At 39.5% G+C, this 22140-nt stretch overlaps 1 long non-coding RNA gene across 2 annotated transcripts in view; it reads right to left on the bottom strand.

Annotated features, from left to right (window-relative positions):
- LOC136867161 (uncharacterized) overlaps window positions 1-22140 on the bottom strand; it is a 100834-nt gene that overhangs the window by 64921 nt on the left and 13773 nt on the right. Inside the window, exon 1 of one of the 2 annotated variants that reach the window (XR_010859629.2) lies at window positions 9771-9872. The exons of the other annotated variant lie outside the window; for it this stretch is intronic. This is a non-coding gene — a long non-coding RNA (uncharacterized lncRNA). Of the gene's footprint in view, window positions 1-9770; window positions 9873-22140 lie in introns of those variants that run through there. 2 annotated transcript variants of the gene reach the window in all.

The raw sequence follows: 22140 nt of genomic DNA, 5'->3' as shown, positions 1-22140 counted from the left end.
GGCTTCCGAGACTGCTTCAGACCGCGAGGCCAGACTCAATGCAGACAGACTGAGGAAGAGCACTCACCGTGATTCGGAGAGTGCTTCTGAGCGCGAGGCCAGGCTTAGCTCACAGAGAGCACGCCAGTCCACATCTAGGGCGTCTGAGACTGCTTCAGACCGCGAGGCCAGACTCAGTGCAGACAGACTGAGGAAGAGCACTCACCGTGATTCGGAGAGTGCTTCTGAGCGCGAGGCCAGACTCAATGCAGACAGACTGAGGAAGATCACTCACCGTGATTCGGAGACTGCTTCTGAGCGCGAGGCCAGGCTTAGCTCACAGAGAACACGCCAGTCCACATCTAGGGCGTCTGAGAGTGCTTCAGACCGCGAGGCCAGACTCAGTGCAGACAGACTGAGGAAGAGCACTCACCGTGATTCGGAGAGTGCTTCTGAGCGCGAGGCCAGGCTTAGCTCACAGAGAACACGCCAGTCCACATCTAGGGCGTCTGAGAGTGCTTCAGACCGCGAGGCCAGACTCAGTGCAGACAGACTGAGGAAGAGCACTCACCGTGATTCGGAGAGTGCTTCTGAGCGCGAGGCCAGGCTTAGCTCACAGAGAACACGCCAATCCACATCTAGGGCGTCTGAGACTGCTTCAGACCGCGAAGCCAGACTCAATGCAGACAGACTGAGGAAGAGCACTGACCGTGATTCGGAGACTGCTTCTGAGCGCGAGGCCAGGCTTCGCTCACAGAGAGCACGCCAGTCCACATCTAGGGCTTCTGAGACTGCTTCAGACCGCGAGGCAATACTCAGATCGCAAAGATTTAGACAGATGCGTTTAAGAGAAACAGAATCAGAGGATCAGCGGATGGCTCGAATGGAGCATGACAGAGAGCACCATTCCCTCACACGCGAAAACCTAGCTGCGGAGGAATATTCTCAGGCGTTAACACAACGACGAAGTACCTACGCATCGTTAAACGAAATGCAAAATGTCCAGCAGGAAGAGAAAAGACAACGTGCAGCAGAAAGACGTTCATCAGAGACCACTGATGAATATCTCAGACGGTTAGATGAAGATAGAGTGAGACATGCCAATGTTAGAGAATTACATTCAACGTCAATTGAATCTAGGTGTCCTAATATGATTCCATGGCATGAAAAGCAGCGAAGTGCATTTGCTTATAACCCTCTTATCGACTACCATCCAAGAGCCCATATAGGGTCTTTGAGTAAAGTGTGCCCTTTCTGTAGGGCTCTCAAATGGAAGCAAGAGCCAGAGGGAATGTGCTGCTCTTCCGGAAAAATTAAATTAAATCATCTAACTCCTCTACCGGAACTTCTTATTTCTCTGTTAAATGGGACGCATACTGACTCTCGCCATTTTCTTCAATTTGTGCGAGCCTACAACAGCGCATTCCAAATGACAAGCTTCGGAGCTACTAAAGTAGTGGAAGGAAATTTTATGCCAACATTCAAAATTCAAGGACAAGTATACCACTTAATAGGTTCACTTCTCCCTGCAAACAATGAAAATTCTAAATATCTTCAAATATATTTCATTTCAGACCACAAAGCACAGGTAGATCAAAGAACAGCAATAATACCAAATTTAAAAACCCATTTAGTTAATGATTTGCAGGGCATGTTACATGATGTGAACCCATATGTCAAGGAACTGAAGACAACTCTAGAGACAATGCCGGACGGTGACACCCACAAGATTGTGATCCACGCCGACCGAGTTCCTGCTGGTGAGCACAGAGGCTGTTATAATCAGCCGACAACAAACGAGATAGCTGTCATATTGGTTGGACACGAATGTGATAAGCGAGACATCGTGCTTCGGACAAGAGACCAGGGCCTGAGACGAATATCTGAAACCCACCGATCATACGACGCTCTTCAATATCCCCTGATGTTCCCTCGTGGAGATGATGGCTACCACTTCCTACTGTACCACGTAGACCCACGAACCGGAGAACTAAAGACCCCTCTCAAGAAAACATCTTCTCTTCAGTTTTATTCTTATCGTATAATGATAAGACAAGGCGAGGTAAACTACTTACATTGTTACCGTCAACTGTCCAATCAGTTCTGGGTAGACATGTATGCTAAAATAGAGACTGAAAGGTTAGTCTATATCAGAACACACCAAAGGGAATTAAGGGCTGAGAGCTACATTCACCTTAAAGACGCCCTGAGGAAGGACGAGGGTAACATGGCAGATTTGGGACGGTTAGTCATTTTACCGTCCACTTTCACTGGAGGACCCCGATATATGCACGAGCGATCTCAAGATGCACTCTGTTATGTGCGAAAATACTCATGTCCAGATCTTTTTATTACAGCTACAACTAATCCAAAATGGGAAGAAATTGGTAATGCCGTATATAATGGTCAGTCAGCGAATGATCGTCACGACATTATTACACGTGTATTTCACATGAAATTAAAATCTCTCATGGACTTACTAACCAGAGAACAAATATTTGGGCCAACTCTTTGTTTTATGTACTCTGTTGAATGGCAAAAGCGTGGCTTGCCTCACGCCCACATATTATTATGGCTTGAGGACAAGATACGACCCGTCGATATTGATAAGGTTATTAGTGCTGAATTTCCAGATCCTGATAAAGATCCACAGCTTTTTAACATAGTTAAATGTCACATGGTCCATGGACCATGCGGATCTTTCAACGTAGGCTCACCATGTATGAAAGGTGGACGATGCTCAAAACGATACCCACGAGCATTCGTCAATGAAACTGTCACAGGGAACGATGGGTACCCATCCTACAAGCGCAGGATTCCTTCTATGGGTGGCTTCACTGCACGCCTTATGATAAATGGACAGGATATGGAAGTGGATAATAGATGGATAGTGCCATACTGTCCTGTTTTGTCTAGGGTATTCAAAACACACATCAATGTTGAATACTGTAGCAGTGTTAAGTCCATCAAATACATCTGTAAGTACATCAACAAAGGAAGCGATCAGGCAGTCTTAGGTTTGCAAGACAAAAATGATGAAGTGTGCCAGTATCAGAGCGGAAGGTACATATCCAGCTCAGAAGCAGTTTGGCGAATTCTTTCATTTCCTATCCATGAAAGGTATCCTCCAGTAATGCATTTAGATGTTCATCTACAAAATTTTCAAAGAATTGTCTTTACTGCAGAAACGGCTCATGACATAGTAGAAAATCCACGTAACACCACCTTAATGGCATTCTTTAACTTATGTCAGACAGATGATTTTGCTAAGACACTGTTGTATGAAGACATTCCCTCTTACTATACGTATAACAAACAGCAAGGTACATTTGTAAGAAGAAAGAAAGGAGTACCTGTGGTAGCATTTTCGGGCGTTAGAAAGCAGCACGTAATTAGCCGAGTGTATGCAGTCCATCCTAATAATTCCGAGTGCTTCTATTTACGCATGCTTCTGTTCACTGTCAGGGGACCAACATCCTTCACTGACCTTCGCACCGTCAATGGCATACTTCACCCTACATATCGGAGTGCATGCAAAGCCCATGGATTACTCCTGGATGACTCTCAATGGGAAGAGACACTGAAGGAGGCGATAGTTTCACAAAGCCCAGCAAAACTTCGCCGGCTTTTTGGCATATTGTTAGTCTTTTGCAGTCTCTCTGATCCGTTGGATCTGTGGAACAAATATAAGGAGAGCCTAGCAGAAGATTTCTTACGACAACTTTCCCCCTGTAACGACGGTACTGCTCATGAAATGATCGCCCATGTGGAAGACAGATGTCTTCAAGACCTCGAAGAATACGTTCTATCGATTGGCGGTCAGCCTTTGAACATTTACGGCCTTCCTTCCCCTCAGATCTTACAAACGTTAAATGCTGACTATCTCAGGGAAACAAATTACAATAAAGAAGCGTTAAGGTCTTTTGTTCTATTAAATGGACCAAAACTTACAGATGAACAGACTGTAGTATATCGGGAAATATTAAACTGTGTTAGAAATAAGGAAAGTAGAATGTTTTTCTTAGACGCTCCGGGCGGAACTGGAAAAACATTCCTGATTAACTTACTGTTGTCTAAGATCAGACAGGATAGTAAGATTGCTGTAGCAGTAGCCTCTTCGGGGATCGCAGCCACTCTTTTACCCGGTGGCAAAACTGCTCACTCGATGTTTAAAGTGCCTATAGATCTTGACTGCACAGAGTCACCAATATGTAACATCACAAAACAAAGTAACATATCCAAGGTTCTGCAAGACTGCAGTCTTATAATTTGGGATGAATGCACTATGGCTCACAGAAAGGCGATTGAAGCAGTTGACCGAACGCTGCGGGACATCCGAAACAGTGATAACTTCTTTGGAGGTGTCCCTATCCTCTTTTCTGGTGATTTTCGTCAAACGTTACCGGTTGTTCCAAGAGGGAGCAGAGCAGATGAAGTGAACGCTTCATTAAGGAGATCATCACTTTGGCCAAATATCAAAAAACTGTCTCTGACACAGAATATGAGGGTACATCTAGGTGGTGATGAAAACATACATACATTCACTGAAATATTGTTGTCGATTGGGAACGGCTCACTGGGAGACAGTAACGGGATCATTACTCTTTCTGATGAATTTTGTTTGTCGCTTTCTAACCTTGAAGCTCTCATTTCATCGGTGTACCCGGACGTAGAAAATATTAGGAGCAAACCCATCTCATGGCTCTGCTGCAGAGCGATCTTAACTCCAACTAATGAACAAGCGGCGTACATTAATTCGACTATCCTCACAATGTTCCACGGCGAGGAGACAGTTTATACGTCTGTCAATGAAGTAATCAACTCTGACGACGCAGTTCACTATCCTCCTGAGTTCCTGAATTCTATAACGGCTCCGGGGCTTCCATCGCACAAAATTACCTTAAAGATCGGCGCACCAATCATACTCATGCGCAATCTCAGCCCACCTAATTTGTGCAATGGGACAAGACTTCAGGTAAACGCCCTCCACAAACATGTGATAGAGGCAACTATCATGACTGGATGCGGTGAAGGAGAGTCAGTTCTTATCCCGCGGATACCACTAATCCCAACCAACTACCCGTTTGAGTTCAAGCGTCTGCAGTTTCCAGTCAGCCTCTGCTTTGCGATGACTATTAATAAATCCCAGGGCCAGACGTTGAGTATTGCTGGACTTGACCTCAGATCACCCTGCTTTTCCCACGGGCAACTGTACGTCGCATGTTCCCGAGTCAGCAGCAGCAAGTCCCTGTTTATATGTGCACCAGAAAATAAAACACGAAACATTGTTTATCAAGAGGTTCTTCAATGACTCTGTTCTTCCTTCGCTTCAGTACGTGTACTGGTGACAAATTAAATGAAATTGATCCCATAAACGAATAGACTCCTAATTATGGGAAGATCATCAGTGTTACTTAATTTTTCCAAGCACACTGTTGATTATCTGGAAGTAGAAATGGGGGCATGCCAACATAATGAAAACTGGCCAAATCGACACTGACTGGGAATAGGGAAGAAGACCTACGTTAAAATGGGAATTCTCCGAATTGACTGCGATTGGCCCTAGGTAAGGGGGTCTGCCCTTAAAATGAAAACTCTCGAGCTTGATTGACACTGGTGGTAGGCAAGGGGGAGTGCTATTATAATTAAAACTCCTCAACTCGATTGTGAATTGCAGTAGGTAAGGGGCTTGCTATTATAAAAATCCTTCCCAATTCGACTATGACTGGAAATAGGAAAGGAGATCGGCCGTTATAATAGCAACTTCAAACTCGACTGTGACTAGCACTGGTAAACTCTACCAGCATTGATGATGAAAACTCCCCATTTTGAATGTGACTGGTAGTAGGCAAGGGGAACTGCTACTATAATTAAAACTCCTCAACTCGATTCTGACTCGCAGTAGGCAAGCGGGACTACCATTATAACCAAACCTCGCCAATTACACTATGACTGAATATAGGAAAGAGGGCTGTGGCTATCGATAGGCAAGTGGGCCGGCCATTATAATGAAACCTGCGCAAGTCCATTGTGACAGGCAATAAGAGAAAGTATGCCTGACATCATAACTAAAGGGTGTATTCTGCCCGAAGGCAGGTCCGAACCTCCGTAGAGGTGTGCCTGAGCCGGAGTTTACGTACGGTAGGGTGGCCAGTCCCTTTCCGCTCCTCCATTCCCTTAACCCCACCCAACAGCGCGTGGCAACCCATCCAAATCTTGACCACGTCCAGTGTTGCTTAACTTCGGAGATCTCACAGGATCCGGTGCTTCAACACGGCTACGGCCGTTGGCTGTCATCATAACCAAAGCTGCTCAAATCTACTGTCTGTAGCGGTAGGGAACCTTCCACCTCGACTGTGACTGGCAATAGGCAAGAGGATCTGCCACTGTAATGAAAATACCCCACGTCGGTTGTGACTGGCAGAAGGTAAGGGGGCCTGCCAATATAATTTTAACTCCTCAACTCAATGTTTTTCGCAGTAGACAAACTGGAATAATATTACAATGAAAACTGTCCAACTTCGTTGTGACTGCCAATACGCAAGGGGGCCTGGCAATATAATCAAAACACGATAACCGGAAATAGGAAAGAAGATCTGCCGTTATCATGGGAACCCCCAAATTGACTGGGTTTGGCAGTAGCAAGGGGACCTACTTTTATAACCCACACGCCCGAACACATTTTTGATTGGTAATAGGCAAGAAGGCTTGACATTGTCATGAAAAGTCGCCAACTTGATACTAACTGGCCATAGGCAAGCGGAAATGCCATTTCAATGAAAACTTCGCAAATCAACAGTGACTGGGGATAGCAAAGACGACCTATAATGATAATGGGAACCTTGAAATTCGATTGTGACCGCCTGCCCACCAGTGGGCCTGCCATTATATTGAAGAACCCTAAATACATTTCGCTAACAGTAGACAAATGGGCCTTCTTTTCTAACCGAAACTTTCCAACTCATCTGACTGGGAATAGCAAAAATGATCTACCGTAATAACGGAAACCCTCCACCTCGACTGTGACCGGCACTAAGTAAGCAACCGAGCTCGATAGCTGCAGTCGCTTAGGTGCGGCCAGTATCCAGTAATCGGGGGATAGTGGGTTCGAGCCTCACTGTCGGCAGCCCTGAAGATGGTTTTCCGTGGTTTCCCATTTTCACACCAGGCAAAAGCCGGGGCTGTACCTTAATTAAGGCCACGGCCGCTTCCTTTCACTTCCTAGGCCTTTCCTATCCCTTCATCGCCATAAGACATATCTGTGTCGGTGCGACCTAAAGCAAATAGCAAAAAAATAAGTAAGCAGAACTGTCATTATAATTAAAACTCCCAACTCGACTCTGACTTCTACTCGAACTCCCCAATTGGACTAATACTGTCGGTAGACAAGTCCGCTTGCCATTATAGTTAAAACTCCCCAATTGATTATCATTGGAAAAAGGAAACAAGATATCGCATTGTAATGGGAACTCTCCAACTCGACAGCGACTGGAAGTACACACGGTGGCCTGGCATTAAAACGGAAAAACTCCATCACGTTTTTGATTGCTAACACCCAAGGCCACCTGCGATTTCATGATACTTCCCCAACTACACTATGACTGGAAATAGGGAAGGTATTTTCATTATAATGGCACGTTCCCTTTACTACTGTCAGTCGCAGTCGAATTCGAGTGCTATCATGATGCCGTGTCGTAAGAGGCGACTACACGCAACCTCAGGGGCTGTTAAGTAGGGAGTATGGGTTGGCGATCGCGGGGCCTTAGCTGAGTCCTGACATTGCTTCTGTTTCCTTGTGCTAGGCTTCTCACTTTCATCTATCCTTTTCGACCTCCCTTGGTCAACTTTCGTTCTATTTCAACTCGCACGGTATTACGTGTGGAGGCCTTTCATTTTCACGCCCTTTGTGGCGAGGGGGGGAGTGATATATACAAATAATCGAAAATAGTGTCGAATCCATAGATTTCGGGGTCGCTGACATGAATACTGACACTTCGGATTTTTTAAAGTTCAACTTCAGCCCCCTTTGCGGTGGGGGCGTACAAATATAACCTACTATGTGGAAAAAGTACTGTGGGAGCAAGACGCCCCTAGAACCCCTCGGTAGGGGGGTGAAATATAATATATATATTAATAAATTGAAGTCGCTTTGGAGACTCACCTAAGGGTCCGTGGTCGCGAGCCCACCCTGCCAAGTTACGGGCCTACTCACTGCCTTTACAGTAATTTACGGAGGAATCCGTATACAATGTAGAGTACCGTAGCGAAGCACGGGTACATTTGCTAGTCTTTAATAATCGTCCCAGAGGTGTGACAGGCTTCAGCAGCTGGCAAAATTCCTATCCTCGCTTCTTGATAGGGCTTCATTCATTCCACTCCTGACCCGGTCGAATAACTGGAAACAGGCTGTGGTTTTTCATCTCATGTTATTAGTGGCCATCTAAGTACCCAATGTAGACAATATTGATGCAATATTGGAAGAAAATCTTGATGTTCGCCAGCGAGTGAATGTCTATAATGAGGATGATGTTGTTGTTGATGATGATGACGACGATGATGATGATGACAGGCTGCGATAACTGATAACAGAGGACAAAGTAGAGGACAAACGATGAACTGGTAGGTTACAGACGTGGTGGCTCTAAGCTCTCAACCGGTATCCCTAGAAGCGAAAAATGTTTAGATCGGCTTGAACAGGAGGTTTGTTCCTACGATTATCACCTATGTCCGGAGAACCGTGTGCAGCACTTCAAGAAGAAGGAAAAAAAGAAAGAAACGACGAAGATGGTGATGGATACAGACCTTCCAAAAGTAGAAAATACTGTGCTTATTATGAACGATGACGAAGAGCCTGAGAGAGATTAGAGATTTCTGAAAAGATCTCTATCCCAATTTAGTGAAAGCCGAAAATGCATAGATTCAAATATATTGGTAGTAACACATGAAATGTTAATCAAGGTGTAGAACAGTGCACTGAATCCGTTGGACATTACAAAACACATTAAAAATGAATTCCTGATTTAGTTACATTATTGTATGTAGTACCACAAAATAAGAGTTCATAGAAATAAGATTTATTAAATGCGAAATAAAAATCTTCAAACTGTGTTTTCCCGCACTATTTAAAATATTTTAACAAAGTTCAACAAATCGTTCCTCAAACTTTCTTTACCATTGCGACACTCGTGCGGTTGTCATCAGTCAACCACAGTTATGTATATCAGTGAAGCTGTTCGATCGCTACTGTTGTTGTGTTCACACCACTCCACAGCAGACATGATGGCTCACAGCTCGGCTTGAAATACTGAGCAGCAGGATGACAATTATTGGCAAGCGGTTTAACTTCACTCTAATACGCATATTTTCAAAGACACTGCGATAAGATAAGGCTAGGAATGAGAAGATAGTGGTAGTGGCCTTACAGTACTTAAAGATATAATTGTGGCGTTATCCTGGTGCGAAAATTAAATACCACGGAAAACAATATTCAGAAATGTCGACGGTGGAGTTCGCACTCACCATCTTCCGAATCCAAGCTACAAATCTCTGTGAATGAACCTTATAACCTTCCACCTTTTCATATTTTAGTTCTCCTTGGGCTAATTTAGAGGTTTAATTCATCTGAAGATTCTACAAATAAAATTGTGCATTCTCATAATATCATTTCTTTGTTTCTGTCAAATCTATGAAATGTACCTTAGTTGTTCAAAATTTATTGTTAGTTAATTAATAAAAAGTAATGATTACGCATTATTATGTAGTTTTAGTGACTAATTATTTCTGGTGATTACCTGTTCCATTCATACACCGTGAACTATTATATGACTTCGGTACCCGTAGCGTTTGAGAACAATAATTTGAATCGTAGATTGAATATGTTACGTCCACTCAATCATTGATACACTTGCAGTAAGCAAGGGGAAATACAACTAGACAACCTTATTCTCAGTCGCAAAAAGCACTCGTCACTCTTCTATTATACATTCTTAGCCAATGCGAGCAAAGCTAAACTCCGCCCCTAACTATTCATCATACGGTGTTACACACATCAAATACGGGAAGTGTCAATCCCTTTCAGTTACCTGAACAAGTTTGGCGACTTTCTCACTGACCTTGACATAAGTTTCCTTACATCTACCTTGACCACTGTCTTTCCTCAAACCATTGTAACTATATACGTATGTTTGTTCAGTTCTATTTGGCGAATGTGGAATATCAGTTCCTCGCATATATAATCACCGAAATATGACTTATTTACTTCTCTACTTATGATAAAATGTATCTGAGTACAGTTTCTTGAAGGCACGATAGTGCCACTTGTACCAGTGATAAGATATAGTGTAAATAAATGACAAAGGATAAATTTATTTCCACTTTTATTTGGCGACTATAGAATATTATCATTTTTCTCACGTGTAATCATTCAAGATAATTTAATTTAATTGTTCTGGCAGGCTGAGTTGCTTAGGCGGTAGGGCGCTGATCTTTCTCAACTCAGGATGGCGGGTTCGATCCCCAATGTGTTCAATGGTTAGGAGGTGTTCAACTATGCCAACCTCGTGTTGGTTGATTTACCGGCGCGTAAAAGAACTTCCTGCACCTCGGCGTCTCCGAAATCTATAAAACTAGGCCCTAATTAGTGGGACGTAAAACAAATAATGTTATTGATTAATTTCTTTGTTACCGGGCGAGTTGGCCGTGCGGTTAGAGGCGCACGGCTGTGAGCTTTCATCCGGAAGATAGTGGGTTCGAATCCCACTGTCGGCAGCACTGAAGATGGTTTTCCGTGGTTTCCCATTTTCACACTAGTTAAATGGTGTGGCTGTACTTTAATTAAGGCCTCAGCCGCTTCCTTCCCACTCCCAGTCCCTACCTATCCCATCGTCGCCATAAGACCTATCTGTGTCGGTGCGACGTAAAGCCCCTAGCAAAAAAATGTCATTGTTACAAGGAAAATATACCTGTGTACAGTCCTTTGAATGCACGGTAGTATCAGTAGATACGTATGTTAAAGAATTAAATTAACAACCACACTTTTCTATCGATGTATATAGGCCTACCATATACGAATACACGGTGCTCCTTCTTCTGATGGTATGCATAGCCTTCCATATATGTTCCCCAGAATTACGACAATGGGCACTTCAATTCTTCTTACCTCGCAAGTTCGACACAGATTCATGTTCATTGTTCATAATATTAGTAACAACAAAGAACGTTAGATTAATCACCTGTAATAGTGCTGCACCGGTATGCTAACATAAGTCTACGGCGAAATTAAGGTTGACAAAATAATGCGTTAAATAAATGCGTTTCATTTATTATTTGTGTATTATGAATTTAAACCAAAAAATCACTGTAAAATCGATGCTCAAATATATAAGTACGGAAAAAGTGCCATATTCCGACCAATATTGCCAATGAAGTTCATAGCATTTCGATATGAACTTCGCTTCTAACAATAGTATACGGTCGGAAGCCACTTAGATTATCAGAAACCAATATACATACATACATACACACATAATACATACTTCATTTTAGAATGTTGTGTTTTTCAACAACCAGTCTGCAATCATCCGTGATGAACTAAGTGCATCCTTACTCGTCCTGTTTCCACTTGCTTTTGCCAGCAATGATCCTCGCTACTCCCATGCCCATTGTCTCCGTATAATGAATAGGATATTGTTAATTCACCCAACTTCCACTCCCGTACAGAAGAATCGGCCTGAAAAGTTATCTACATTTGAAAACGCAACTTTAAAGAGTGTCCTTTTACGTGAATTGAAATAACGAATTTAAATACTGTACTTTTAAAATTGTAGGTGTAATGAAAGTTATAGAATTGTACAGTTTTAAGAATACTTGATACTTACTTTTTTTCCACTACGTGAGCCTTCATTGAGGAAAGGTAAAGCATTAACAAGTTATATTTGGATTTTCAGCTAAAGATGTCCCTACAACATTCAAATGCTTGTTGATTTTATGTTATAATTTGAAAGCTATTTAGAATGATAATAAACTACTTTAGTAGAACGTAAAGAATAAATGTCATCAAGCGAATGGTCAAAAACATATTTCGTACGGAGGACACAAACAAACAAACAAACAAACAAACAAACAAACAAACAAACAAACAAACAAATCCGTGAGACATCCATCATTTTAATTGGGATACGTTTGTTCTTCGTCCAAATCGTCGACAGAAAATTGGTGTGCCAGGTGATCAGGGCAACATCTTTAGCCGTAATGTTAGCTTTCGTGAAGGGATTTCTACGTGAGAAGTTTGACTGGAAATAGAATTATTTTTGAGAAAACTAACATTTGTGTACATTACTGGCTCACATTTTTGGAAAGTTATTATATGAGCGAGTCTCCTCAGCAAGGAAGGCTAAAAATCAAGCACTCTGATAATAAGCAATTAATTATCCAACCATTTATAATAAAGGAATGTTTGTGAGTTGTTAATATTTATGTTCACATTATCTGAACAGTATACAACAAATAAGAACAAATGTAACCAAGTTATAATTAAAAAAATATTGGACAAAATGGCAAAAATCGGGAAATTATTTTTCTCGAGAATGATAAATTCCAGTAAGAGAAATATATTAATTTAAATTTTGAATTGTGTCCCTTCACATTGGAAATTTTAAATAATAGTTCATGTGAACTGACCTATATAAACGAATGAGGCATTCAGTCTCTTACCCGGCTTAACATTGTATCGCTCTAAGTATATGTCCTACAATGTGATGTGAAGAACCTTTAATCTGTTAGTTGATGTACAAGCATGTCCTCTTTGTTATGGCTTCAACAACAGCACTTGCATTACATCAACAGAGGGATTCTTTTGGCGAATTAGAAGCAGGCAGGCCCTGTGACGGAATTCCATTAGGCAGTACACTCGCAGTTGAGATATCTGAATCGAATTTCACCATACTCCGACGCTGAAACAATTTTTTCTGTTTTACTTCATAGAAGGTGAGGCAATCAATTAAACACGTTCTTGTTTTTCAAAATTTCCTTTCCAGATATTCCTGTTCCGGTAATTCTATTCCCCGTCAGGCTATCCTTTACGTATGGAAAATTCATTATCTTATGTGTATACTAATTATGTTACATCAATACCGGATGTATTTGTTCCCTGTAATTATATTACACAGTAACACACGTATCTCTTACAGACACTTATGGACTGCAATACGATCATATATCCATTTAAAAGCTTGCTTTTAGGGATAATTATATATACGATATCACGTCATTTAACTTTTATTGGGACATCTCAGTAACCTCGCATTTTATTTAGTGATTGTGATTAAGAATTTAGATTTTATGACAACTTCAGTAGTAATGTGAGTTAGTTATTAGAACTCCATGGTAAAATTAAGGAATGTCTCTTGTATATAAAAAAAAGACCCTTTCAAAATGCAGTGTGTGTTTCATGATATCAACTTGTATAACTGCGATGCTATCCAGCTATTCAGACATTTTCCCCATTATCTGAGATATTAATTTCTCACACGCTAAATTATACAGTACCCATACATACTGTACATACTTACATATATGAATGTATTATTCTTCACAACATTTTTTCTAAATACTCCTTTCCAAATTCTTCGTGTTTTCTTACGTTCATTCAGCCTTCTGGGTTACAATGTATAACATGTTTCTTCAGTGTTTCAATATCTGTTCTTTCCAGCTGATTTATTGTTGTTTGTAGTTTTGGATCTTGCCATTCAGTTCATATAATTATTTATATCCAGGCCTAGTATTCACATTTTCATATTTACTTAAAGTTATTACTTAACGTCCCACTAACTACCTTTCTGAGGTTTTAGGAGACGCTGAGGTGCCAGAATGTCACCCCGCAAGAGTTATTTTACATGAAAGTAAATCTATCGACAGGAGGCTGACGTATTGGAACACCTTCAAATATCTCTCAAGATGGAGTCAAAAGGCCAGCGCCTCAACTGCCTAAGTCACCCGCCTCGTGTCACATTTGCTTAGTTTTGTGCAAGCATTAATTTTGCGTCAATGATTCCTTTCGGAATACTGTATTCTGGACTTTTTTGAGAAATGGAAACAAATATTCATAACTATGTAGTACTGTGGCTTTGTCATTGTTCTGCATAATTATATTCGGGTAATTTTTGTCGTTCTATTCTTCAGTGTCCTATAAATATTTGTTAAAAATTGTTGGTTTGATATTCTCTTGGAATAAATCAACTATCTATACGCCTCTCCTGGTATTATAATTAAACTTTCCAGCAATGACTCAAATATAATTACATACGAATAGCTTTCTGATTTATAGTCCCAGGATCCTGTCTTCTGTTACCTCCTGACGAAATGTTTTCTTATCTACCCTAATAATAATATATTTTAATGTTATTTGCTTCACATCCCACTTACGGTTTTTTGGAGACGCCGAGGTGCTGGAATTTGCTCCCTCAGGAGTTATTGTACGTGCCAGTAAATCTATGGACACGAGACTGACGTAGGTTTTTTTTTAAATTATCAGACGATATTCCCCGAAACCATGAAAATGCATACATTAGGAAAGAACTGTTTATCTCCATACTGTCCCCTTAATACCAACATGTATGAAGTGTCTAGTGAGGTACACGGAATTCTTGAGTAGGTAAAATAATAAGAAAGATTTCCACTGTTCACTACGATATGAAAAAAAGGGACTGGTAAATATTTCCCTAGAAATCTCTCAGTGCATTTCGTTCTCGGCCCTTTGGATACAAATTCCAAATATATGAGTTATCATTAAGGTATATCATATCTCATATCCTAATAGAAATAAACAATAGTATTCCATGCGCTATCATTTTTGCACGTGTTACACAGCACCGTTTGTAAAATAAATTGCTGGTAACTCGTATTTTTTTCTGCCAGTTTAGAAAACATTTATTTACGGTGTATCTCCCCCGCGTTTCTTCGTTCTTGGTCGTATTATTGGCTGTAGAGGATACAAAGCTATCAATAGATTTACATCGTTACGGGATTAGACTAATCTAGCTAACAAAAGCCCTGTACGACTTCCATCAGACCCGGCAAATGAAACTTCTGAATAACATTGAAAACAATTCTCTCTTCAAATTGCTGTGATTGGAGGAAGTGAAAGGCTAAGACCGTAGGTTTAGACGATCCCTATGGCATGTACTAACATGCTTCATTATCTCAGCTACGGTGAACATAGCAAGGTATGCAGCCTATACACAGATCGATAAAGTAAATCCTCCCTGCCAGGTTATTCCGCTCCATGTTCCAGAATGCCAAAGAAACGAATCGCATTTCAGCTCAGGTGTAATACCTTCAAATGATGCAGCATTCTATTATTCTCTTCTTATTGTAATCAACTCCATTTTAATAAATATTTCTCAATATTAAAAATGTGTACTCATTTCGATTTCATATATAATGATAGAATGCACTATATCCGGATATCCACGAACTTTGAAAAATATTACCGCACCTTTGTCAGTTTATTTAAAAGCATACAACACGGGAGAGTGAAGAATGTGACAGCACAGAAGGCTACCTGCTGTACTTCCAGCCTGATTGCTGTTCACTGACTTCTACCAAGTTGACAAAACTAAAATTTCTTTGTATATAATCACGATATCTATAAGCTCGTAAATGCAGAAGTGGAGTGTTCTGCGGAAATATCGTCGCTGTTCGGGCAAAAGGTCATATCTCACAATGCTCTTCCTATCCTTTATTTTTCTTAAGACTGGTCACGCATCCCAGTCGCGTATGAATATTTAGTCGATCAGGAAAATGTTAGTTGTGTTTAGTTTCCTATGCGTACGTATATGGGAAAACGAACCTTAAGTACATTATACTGTAGGAGGGCGTAAATAAGTCATACAAACATTCATTACTAGAGTGCGGTATGGTAAGGTTTGATGAAAATTGCAAGTCCCCGAATTCAATCATGACCGTAATGAAGGACCATATCGTCGCTTCACCGGTAAAACGTTGTATCCCACAAGACTCTTCCTATCCATTATTCTCCTTAAGACTGGTCACGCCTCCCAGCCACGTATGGATATGCAGTCCATCAGAACAAATTTTGTTGTGTTCATTTTCCTATGCCCATGTGTAAAGGAAAATGATCCTTACAGTACCGTACTGTAGGAATGTACGTTTGCATTACGTATTTACGCACTCCTAGTGTACAATGCATGTAAGGTTCATTTTCGTTTAATCGTCGAGATAGGAAAACGAACACAACGGACATTGTTCTGATGGACTGAGTATCCATATGTGGCTGGGAGGCGTGACCAGTCTTAAGGAGAATAATGGATAGGAAGAGTCTTCTGGGATACAACGTTTTACCGGTGAAGCGACGATATGGTCCTTCATTACGGTCATGATTGAATTCGGGGACTTGAAATTTTCATCAAATCACTGCTTGTGTTTGGAAGTGTACCTTTGATATCTTGACGAATTCACCGAATTCTTAATATTAGTGTATGTTCAACTCATAATGAAATTATTGAAGCAGACCAGTATCTAAGATTACAATGCAACTAAACCTCAACAGTGGAAAAGACAAAATATAAGGGTCTTATGAGCTCAATTATAATTCCATAACTATGGCCGGTTGTTTCCGCTTCTCTACAGAGAAGTAGTATACAGACATCAGTTTACTGATAACTCATAATATTGTTGAATATACAGACCTCACTTTGTATGAAGCGAACAATAACAAAGAGGGCTGTAATAAATAGCAAATTAAGTGTACATAATATATATTTTTAAAAAGACTAGTTCAAATAGCGATTTCCTTATTCAGCTGAAATGTTCGGTCTGTCAGTAATACAGTAAAAAATGCAACTATATTATTTTAACAATACTTTGTGTTTAAACTGTCACATGTTTGAAGATGAACTTCATAGATAAGTTGACACGGATGTCCAATCTAGGATTTAATGAATCCCATGCTGAGCAGCCCGGAAGATGGTTTCCCATTTTCACACCAGGAAAATACTGCGGCTGTATTTTAATTAATTTTGCAAGTTGTCCAAAGTAAGAAACATGGGTCCTCTTTCAAATTGAGTACGAACATAAATTTTAAAAAAATTAATAAAATGTTATTACAGTATTGATCAATCTCTAATTTTAAGTAGTGCTTCCGTGGCTCAGGCGGCAGCGCATCGGCCTCTCACCGCTGGGTTCCGTGGTTCAAATCCCGGTCACTCCATGTGAGATATGTGCTGGACAAAGTGGTGGCGGGACAGGTTTTTCTCCGGGTACTCCGGTTTTCTCTGTCATCTTTCATTCCAGCAACACTCTCCAATATCATTTCGTTTCGTCATTCAGTCATTAATCATTGCCCCAGAGGAGTGCGACAGGCCCCGGCAGTCGGCAAAGTTCCAATCCTCGCCGCAAGATTGAGGCGTCATTCATTTCATCCCTGACCCAGGTTGTAGGTTTTCATTTATTATGTAATTTTAGGTAAGGGTGCAGTAACAGAGTGGAATCACTCTTGGCTCTCCATTAGGGCACATTATTCGAGTCCCGGCATTTATGATAGCCAGAAAATATGTATACACGGTTATATGACTAAATATCTGTGATGCAAACTCCGAAATGGGTCCACAATTGAAAATAACTTCTACTTGGAATATTTACAAAATGCGTGAACTACCACATAGATTATAAGAATAATATACTCAAAAATAGTACCTTCACATAAACTGAACATATCATAAACTGTATGCTTATTCTGTTCGACTTCATGCTGACGGCGATATAATAAATACCAGCAGTAATAAGGAGATACAATATTTTATTATTAATGTATTCAGTACACTGTACTCGTAAGAGGTGTAGATTATTTTAGTAAGTGTTTTAAAACACCGGACACATTTATGTGTACTCCTGTGTGTGTAAGTGAGCGCACTCTTTATGTTTGTTTGAGCGGCCATCATGCCTCAAAGTACGCTGTAAAATTTTAGAGGTTAAAATATTATAACCCATTTTAATTCTCTTAGATTCAGTGTCAAAACCTGTCCCTTTACATCAAGCATATTTATACATATGCAAAAAATATTGTAATGAAATTGGGGGTTTCGATGCGGTAGGTCGGCATGTGCAAATGTTATCCTGGTGCTGGTTTTTCTCGCCCAAAATAATGAAACAAATATTACAGTAATGCTTCAGAAGTATATCTCAGTTAATTTTGTGAACACTTTTAACATACGTTTAAGTGATTCCATTCTAAAATACATCACTTTGGACTCCTTGCATTACTTGAACTCCCAATAGACCACAACATTAAACACGCTCTCAGTTTTTCGACGCTAAAAGAGAAAATGGTCCACTATTTTCCTTTGTCCGATTATCGCGTATGGGTGTAGAATATTTGCACTACTTTTTCTCAAGTCTGAAACCACATCCAGCACCTCAAGTAATCACAGGAAATGAACTGTTAATACAATTGTACGAATGGCTTTTATGCATAGTTTCCTGGTAATTTTTCACTCTTGCAAAAACTTCATTCATTGTTAATGAACTTTTAAGTAAACATTATAAAAATAGAGTTATTTCGGCGCTCAAATGTATAATACTTTCTCACACTATGGAGCGAATATATGTGTCGAGGGAACCAAATCTCTAGGATGAGATTTGACACTAATTTCAATTCATTCAGTTAGTTTGTGAAAACAACGTACCCTATAAAGCGTTAACAACCTGCTAAAAGTCAATACAGCCTCTTGATTATTTTGTTTCGGTAAGGTTACACATAATTTACCTCTTTCATTCTGATTAATTTTCTAAAGACATCAGTATTCTTTTACAACGAATTTTTGTAATATTAAACATAACGACGATATTGAAATAGTTCCATTATTTTCGTATTCGATTATGAATTTATGAGAATATCATTAAATGTTAAAACTCACAGGAAATTCCGTTTTCTGTACACATGGAATTACGATTGGCCTTAAGCCGCATCTTCAGTGTGGCCGACAACGGGGTTCGAACCGACTATCTCCCGAATGCAAGCTCACAGCTGCACGCCCTAAAGTCATAAATTACATCGTTACAAACACTCTACCTTCCCTACATACCAGTGGTGAATGAAGACTCTTTACTTGCCGTTATAAGAAAAATGTCAAATTTTTATTGACATCTGAGGTTCCCTTAGTTTTTTTTTTCTTTTGCTAGTTCTTCACGTCGCCCTAACAAATTGAAAGGTCTGGCAACGCAAGCATGTGAAATACTAGGATTGTGAAGGTAGCAGTTGTGGCTCTAATTAAGATAAGCATACGTCCCCAGCATTTGCATGGTTTGAGAATGGGTAACCATGGAAAATCATCTTCATGGCTGCCGACGGAGGGATTCGAACTCACCACCACCCGAATGCAAGCTTACAGCTACGTGACTCTAACCGTGCGGCCAACTCACTCGGTGTGCATGATTATGTATTTATATATATATATAATAACCGAGAGATTATGTTTGAAAGTAACACTCGTTATAATAAAAATATACCGTTAATGCTAATGTAGACCTTATCCTTACGTCCAATTACCGTGGAATCAATAACATATTAACAACCATTTTAACTTATTTTATTTTAATCTTCACATCTATACAATGTAGCATTCAATTAAAAACTTGCAGCATTCCATGATTATATCTATTTATGTTAAAATATTTTTTTTCATAAAACAATATGTAAGAGTATTCCTCCATGTCATTGATTTATTCCAGTTTAACCAAATGGATAAATGTAATGACAATTTAAAATGGAAAGGAAGTTACTCTTAAACAAAGAATGCGTTTATAGCTAAAATTTCTGATTATAAACATCGAAAACCTAGGTTAACGAAGTTATTCATGAGTGCGTGAGTCTGCGTTCTCGTCCACTGCAGATAGAGATATTGACAATCCATCTCTCTATCAACCTAGATTAAGTCAATATGGACCCAATACTTTCAAATACATTTTTATCCAAAAACACAGATTCTAACATGTATGCCATGAAATTTGTGGACTTTTTCGGTGAAACGTGGTCTTATGATTAAAAATACATCTGCTGGAATTATTAAATGTATCATTGGACGTTTATGTTTAAAATAGAGAACTTACACTTGTGAATCGTGTGATTTTCTGAATGTGGAATAATTTTCATTGATATTATAAAATCAAATGACTTCTTCTACATTGTAGTTTTGCGAACAGTCGATTTGCATTGATGCATACGAGGACGTCTTTGGATCTGTCTATCTAACGTTGAAAACAATCTGAATACTTCCTGTACACAAGTGGACCCGATATGCTTATTGCAGCAATCTTAAGTGTTTCTTCGATGATACTACTTATATTATGTAAATCAGTTTAAATAACTCTAAATGAAGTTGGAGATAAATGATATACATACAAGTTAATATTTCGGAATGACTTCAATTTCAATAGAAATGTTTGTCAACTACGGTTAATCATAATAATTTACGTTGTGATTTAATCTTTAGGTATACCTACCATAATATATTACCTCCAATAAGCGCTTTATGAAGAAGAGACAGTTAAAATTTCCAACTGGAGGTATGAAATTCAGGGGCCGATGACCTTCGATGTTAGGCCCCTTAAAACATCAAGCATCATCATCATCTCGGTATGAAATTCGCATTCACAATACGTTCCGAGAATGGGCTCTTGCATGTGTGACTTTAACACAAAACATTTCTGTGTCTTCAGATATTAAAAAAGAAGAAAATGTCTACACTCTATATGAAATATTACAATCAATTGTACAGATGTCAGTAATCTCAATATTCATGATAAGGTAGAATTATTACCATTCTAAAAAATATATTGTCTCCATTTTTTTGCTAGGGGCTTTACGTCGCACCGACACAGATAGGTCTTATGGCGACGATGGGATAGGAAAGACCTAGGAGTTGGAAGGAAGCGGCCGTGGACTTAATTAAGGTACAGGCCCAGAATTTGCCTGGTGTGAAAATGGGAAACCACGGAAAACCATTTTCAGGGCTGCCGATAGTGGGATTCGAACCTACTATCTCCCGAATGCTGTCTCCATTTTCTCCTTGGTTAAACGATAATGAAGATTGAAGTTAAAGCTCTAGCTCAAGTGAAATTGTAATATTTGTAACTTTTCTACTTAAATTTCGTAGTCAGTTGATATTTCAAATGCTTATCGCCTAATATTCCATGAGCAGTTTATTGCCATTTACTAGATTGATAAATAGGATAATTTTTGTCTGATTAACGTTTAAATATTCATAACAGCTAGAACTCGGAAGTGGTATAAAATTAACTCACATGACAGAGAAATACATGTAGCGAGTTCCCAGTTTCAAATTCGTATGGAGACAGCGATAAATATCGATATTTCCGTTAAAATGCAATACTAATTCGATATGTTCATTTGATGAACTGGCGCAAGCTTAGAATTCTTCATTCCATGAACATTATTTGACAAATTCAGATGTCACAAAAAGAGTATTCAGGAGAATAATAATATCATCAATATTCATAAAAACTTACTTTTTTAAAATATTCTTTAAAAATGTTGTTCTATAAATGAATTTATAAAACAAAAGTATCATTTTTAATACTCAAAAAACATTTAACTTATCGGGTAATGTGTAAAACAATTCGTCATTTGGAAATAATCTAATGCTTATACCTAGGTTTTAAAATAAATCTTCTTTAGGATTACAATCACGTAAATTACTGAAGTCAAATAATAATATATTTATTTACAGACCAATATTTATCAGGTTTGAGAGTGACTTGCAAACCTGCCAAAACTACCAGTATTCTTTACACTATTTTATCACTTAGATTAGTACTTTGGGCCATATGCATTTCTAATCCCATTGTTAAAAGCAGCAATTTTATACGTGGTTATTTTTTTGATATCTCACATATTCCAAAGTAATCTCCACACAAGACCATTTCATTCATAAATCAGTCCCACCAATGTTAAAAATATGTTTCGCATTCACATACTCAATATACCAGGAGTCTTTGACTCTCAAAGGTCTAAATGATTACAGATAATCGTATTAAAAATACTAATCGAAGCACAAGTATGAACATTTTCACACACACATGCACACACACACACACACACACACACACACACACACACACACACAC

The sequence above is a fragment of the Anabrus simplex genome, chromosome 3, assembly GCF_040414725.1.
Source record: "Anabrus simplex isolate iqAnaSimp1 chromosome 3, ASM4041472v1, whole genome shotgun sequence".
In the NCBI taxonomy this organism is placed as follows: domain Eukaryota; kingdom Metazoa; phylum Arthropoda; class Insecta; order Orthoptera; family Tettigoniidae; genus Anabrus; species Anabrus simplex.
Note: the sequence above shows the minus strand (reverse complement) of the source record. Positions and strands in the feature narration are given on the sequence as shown.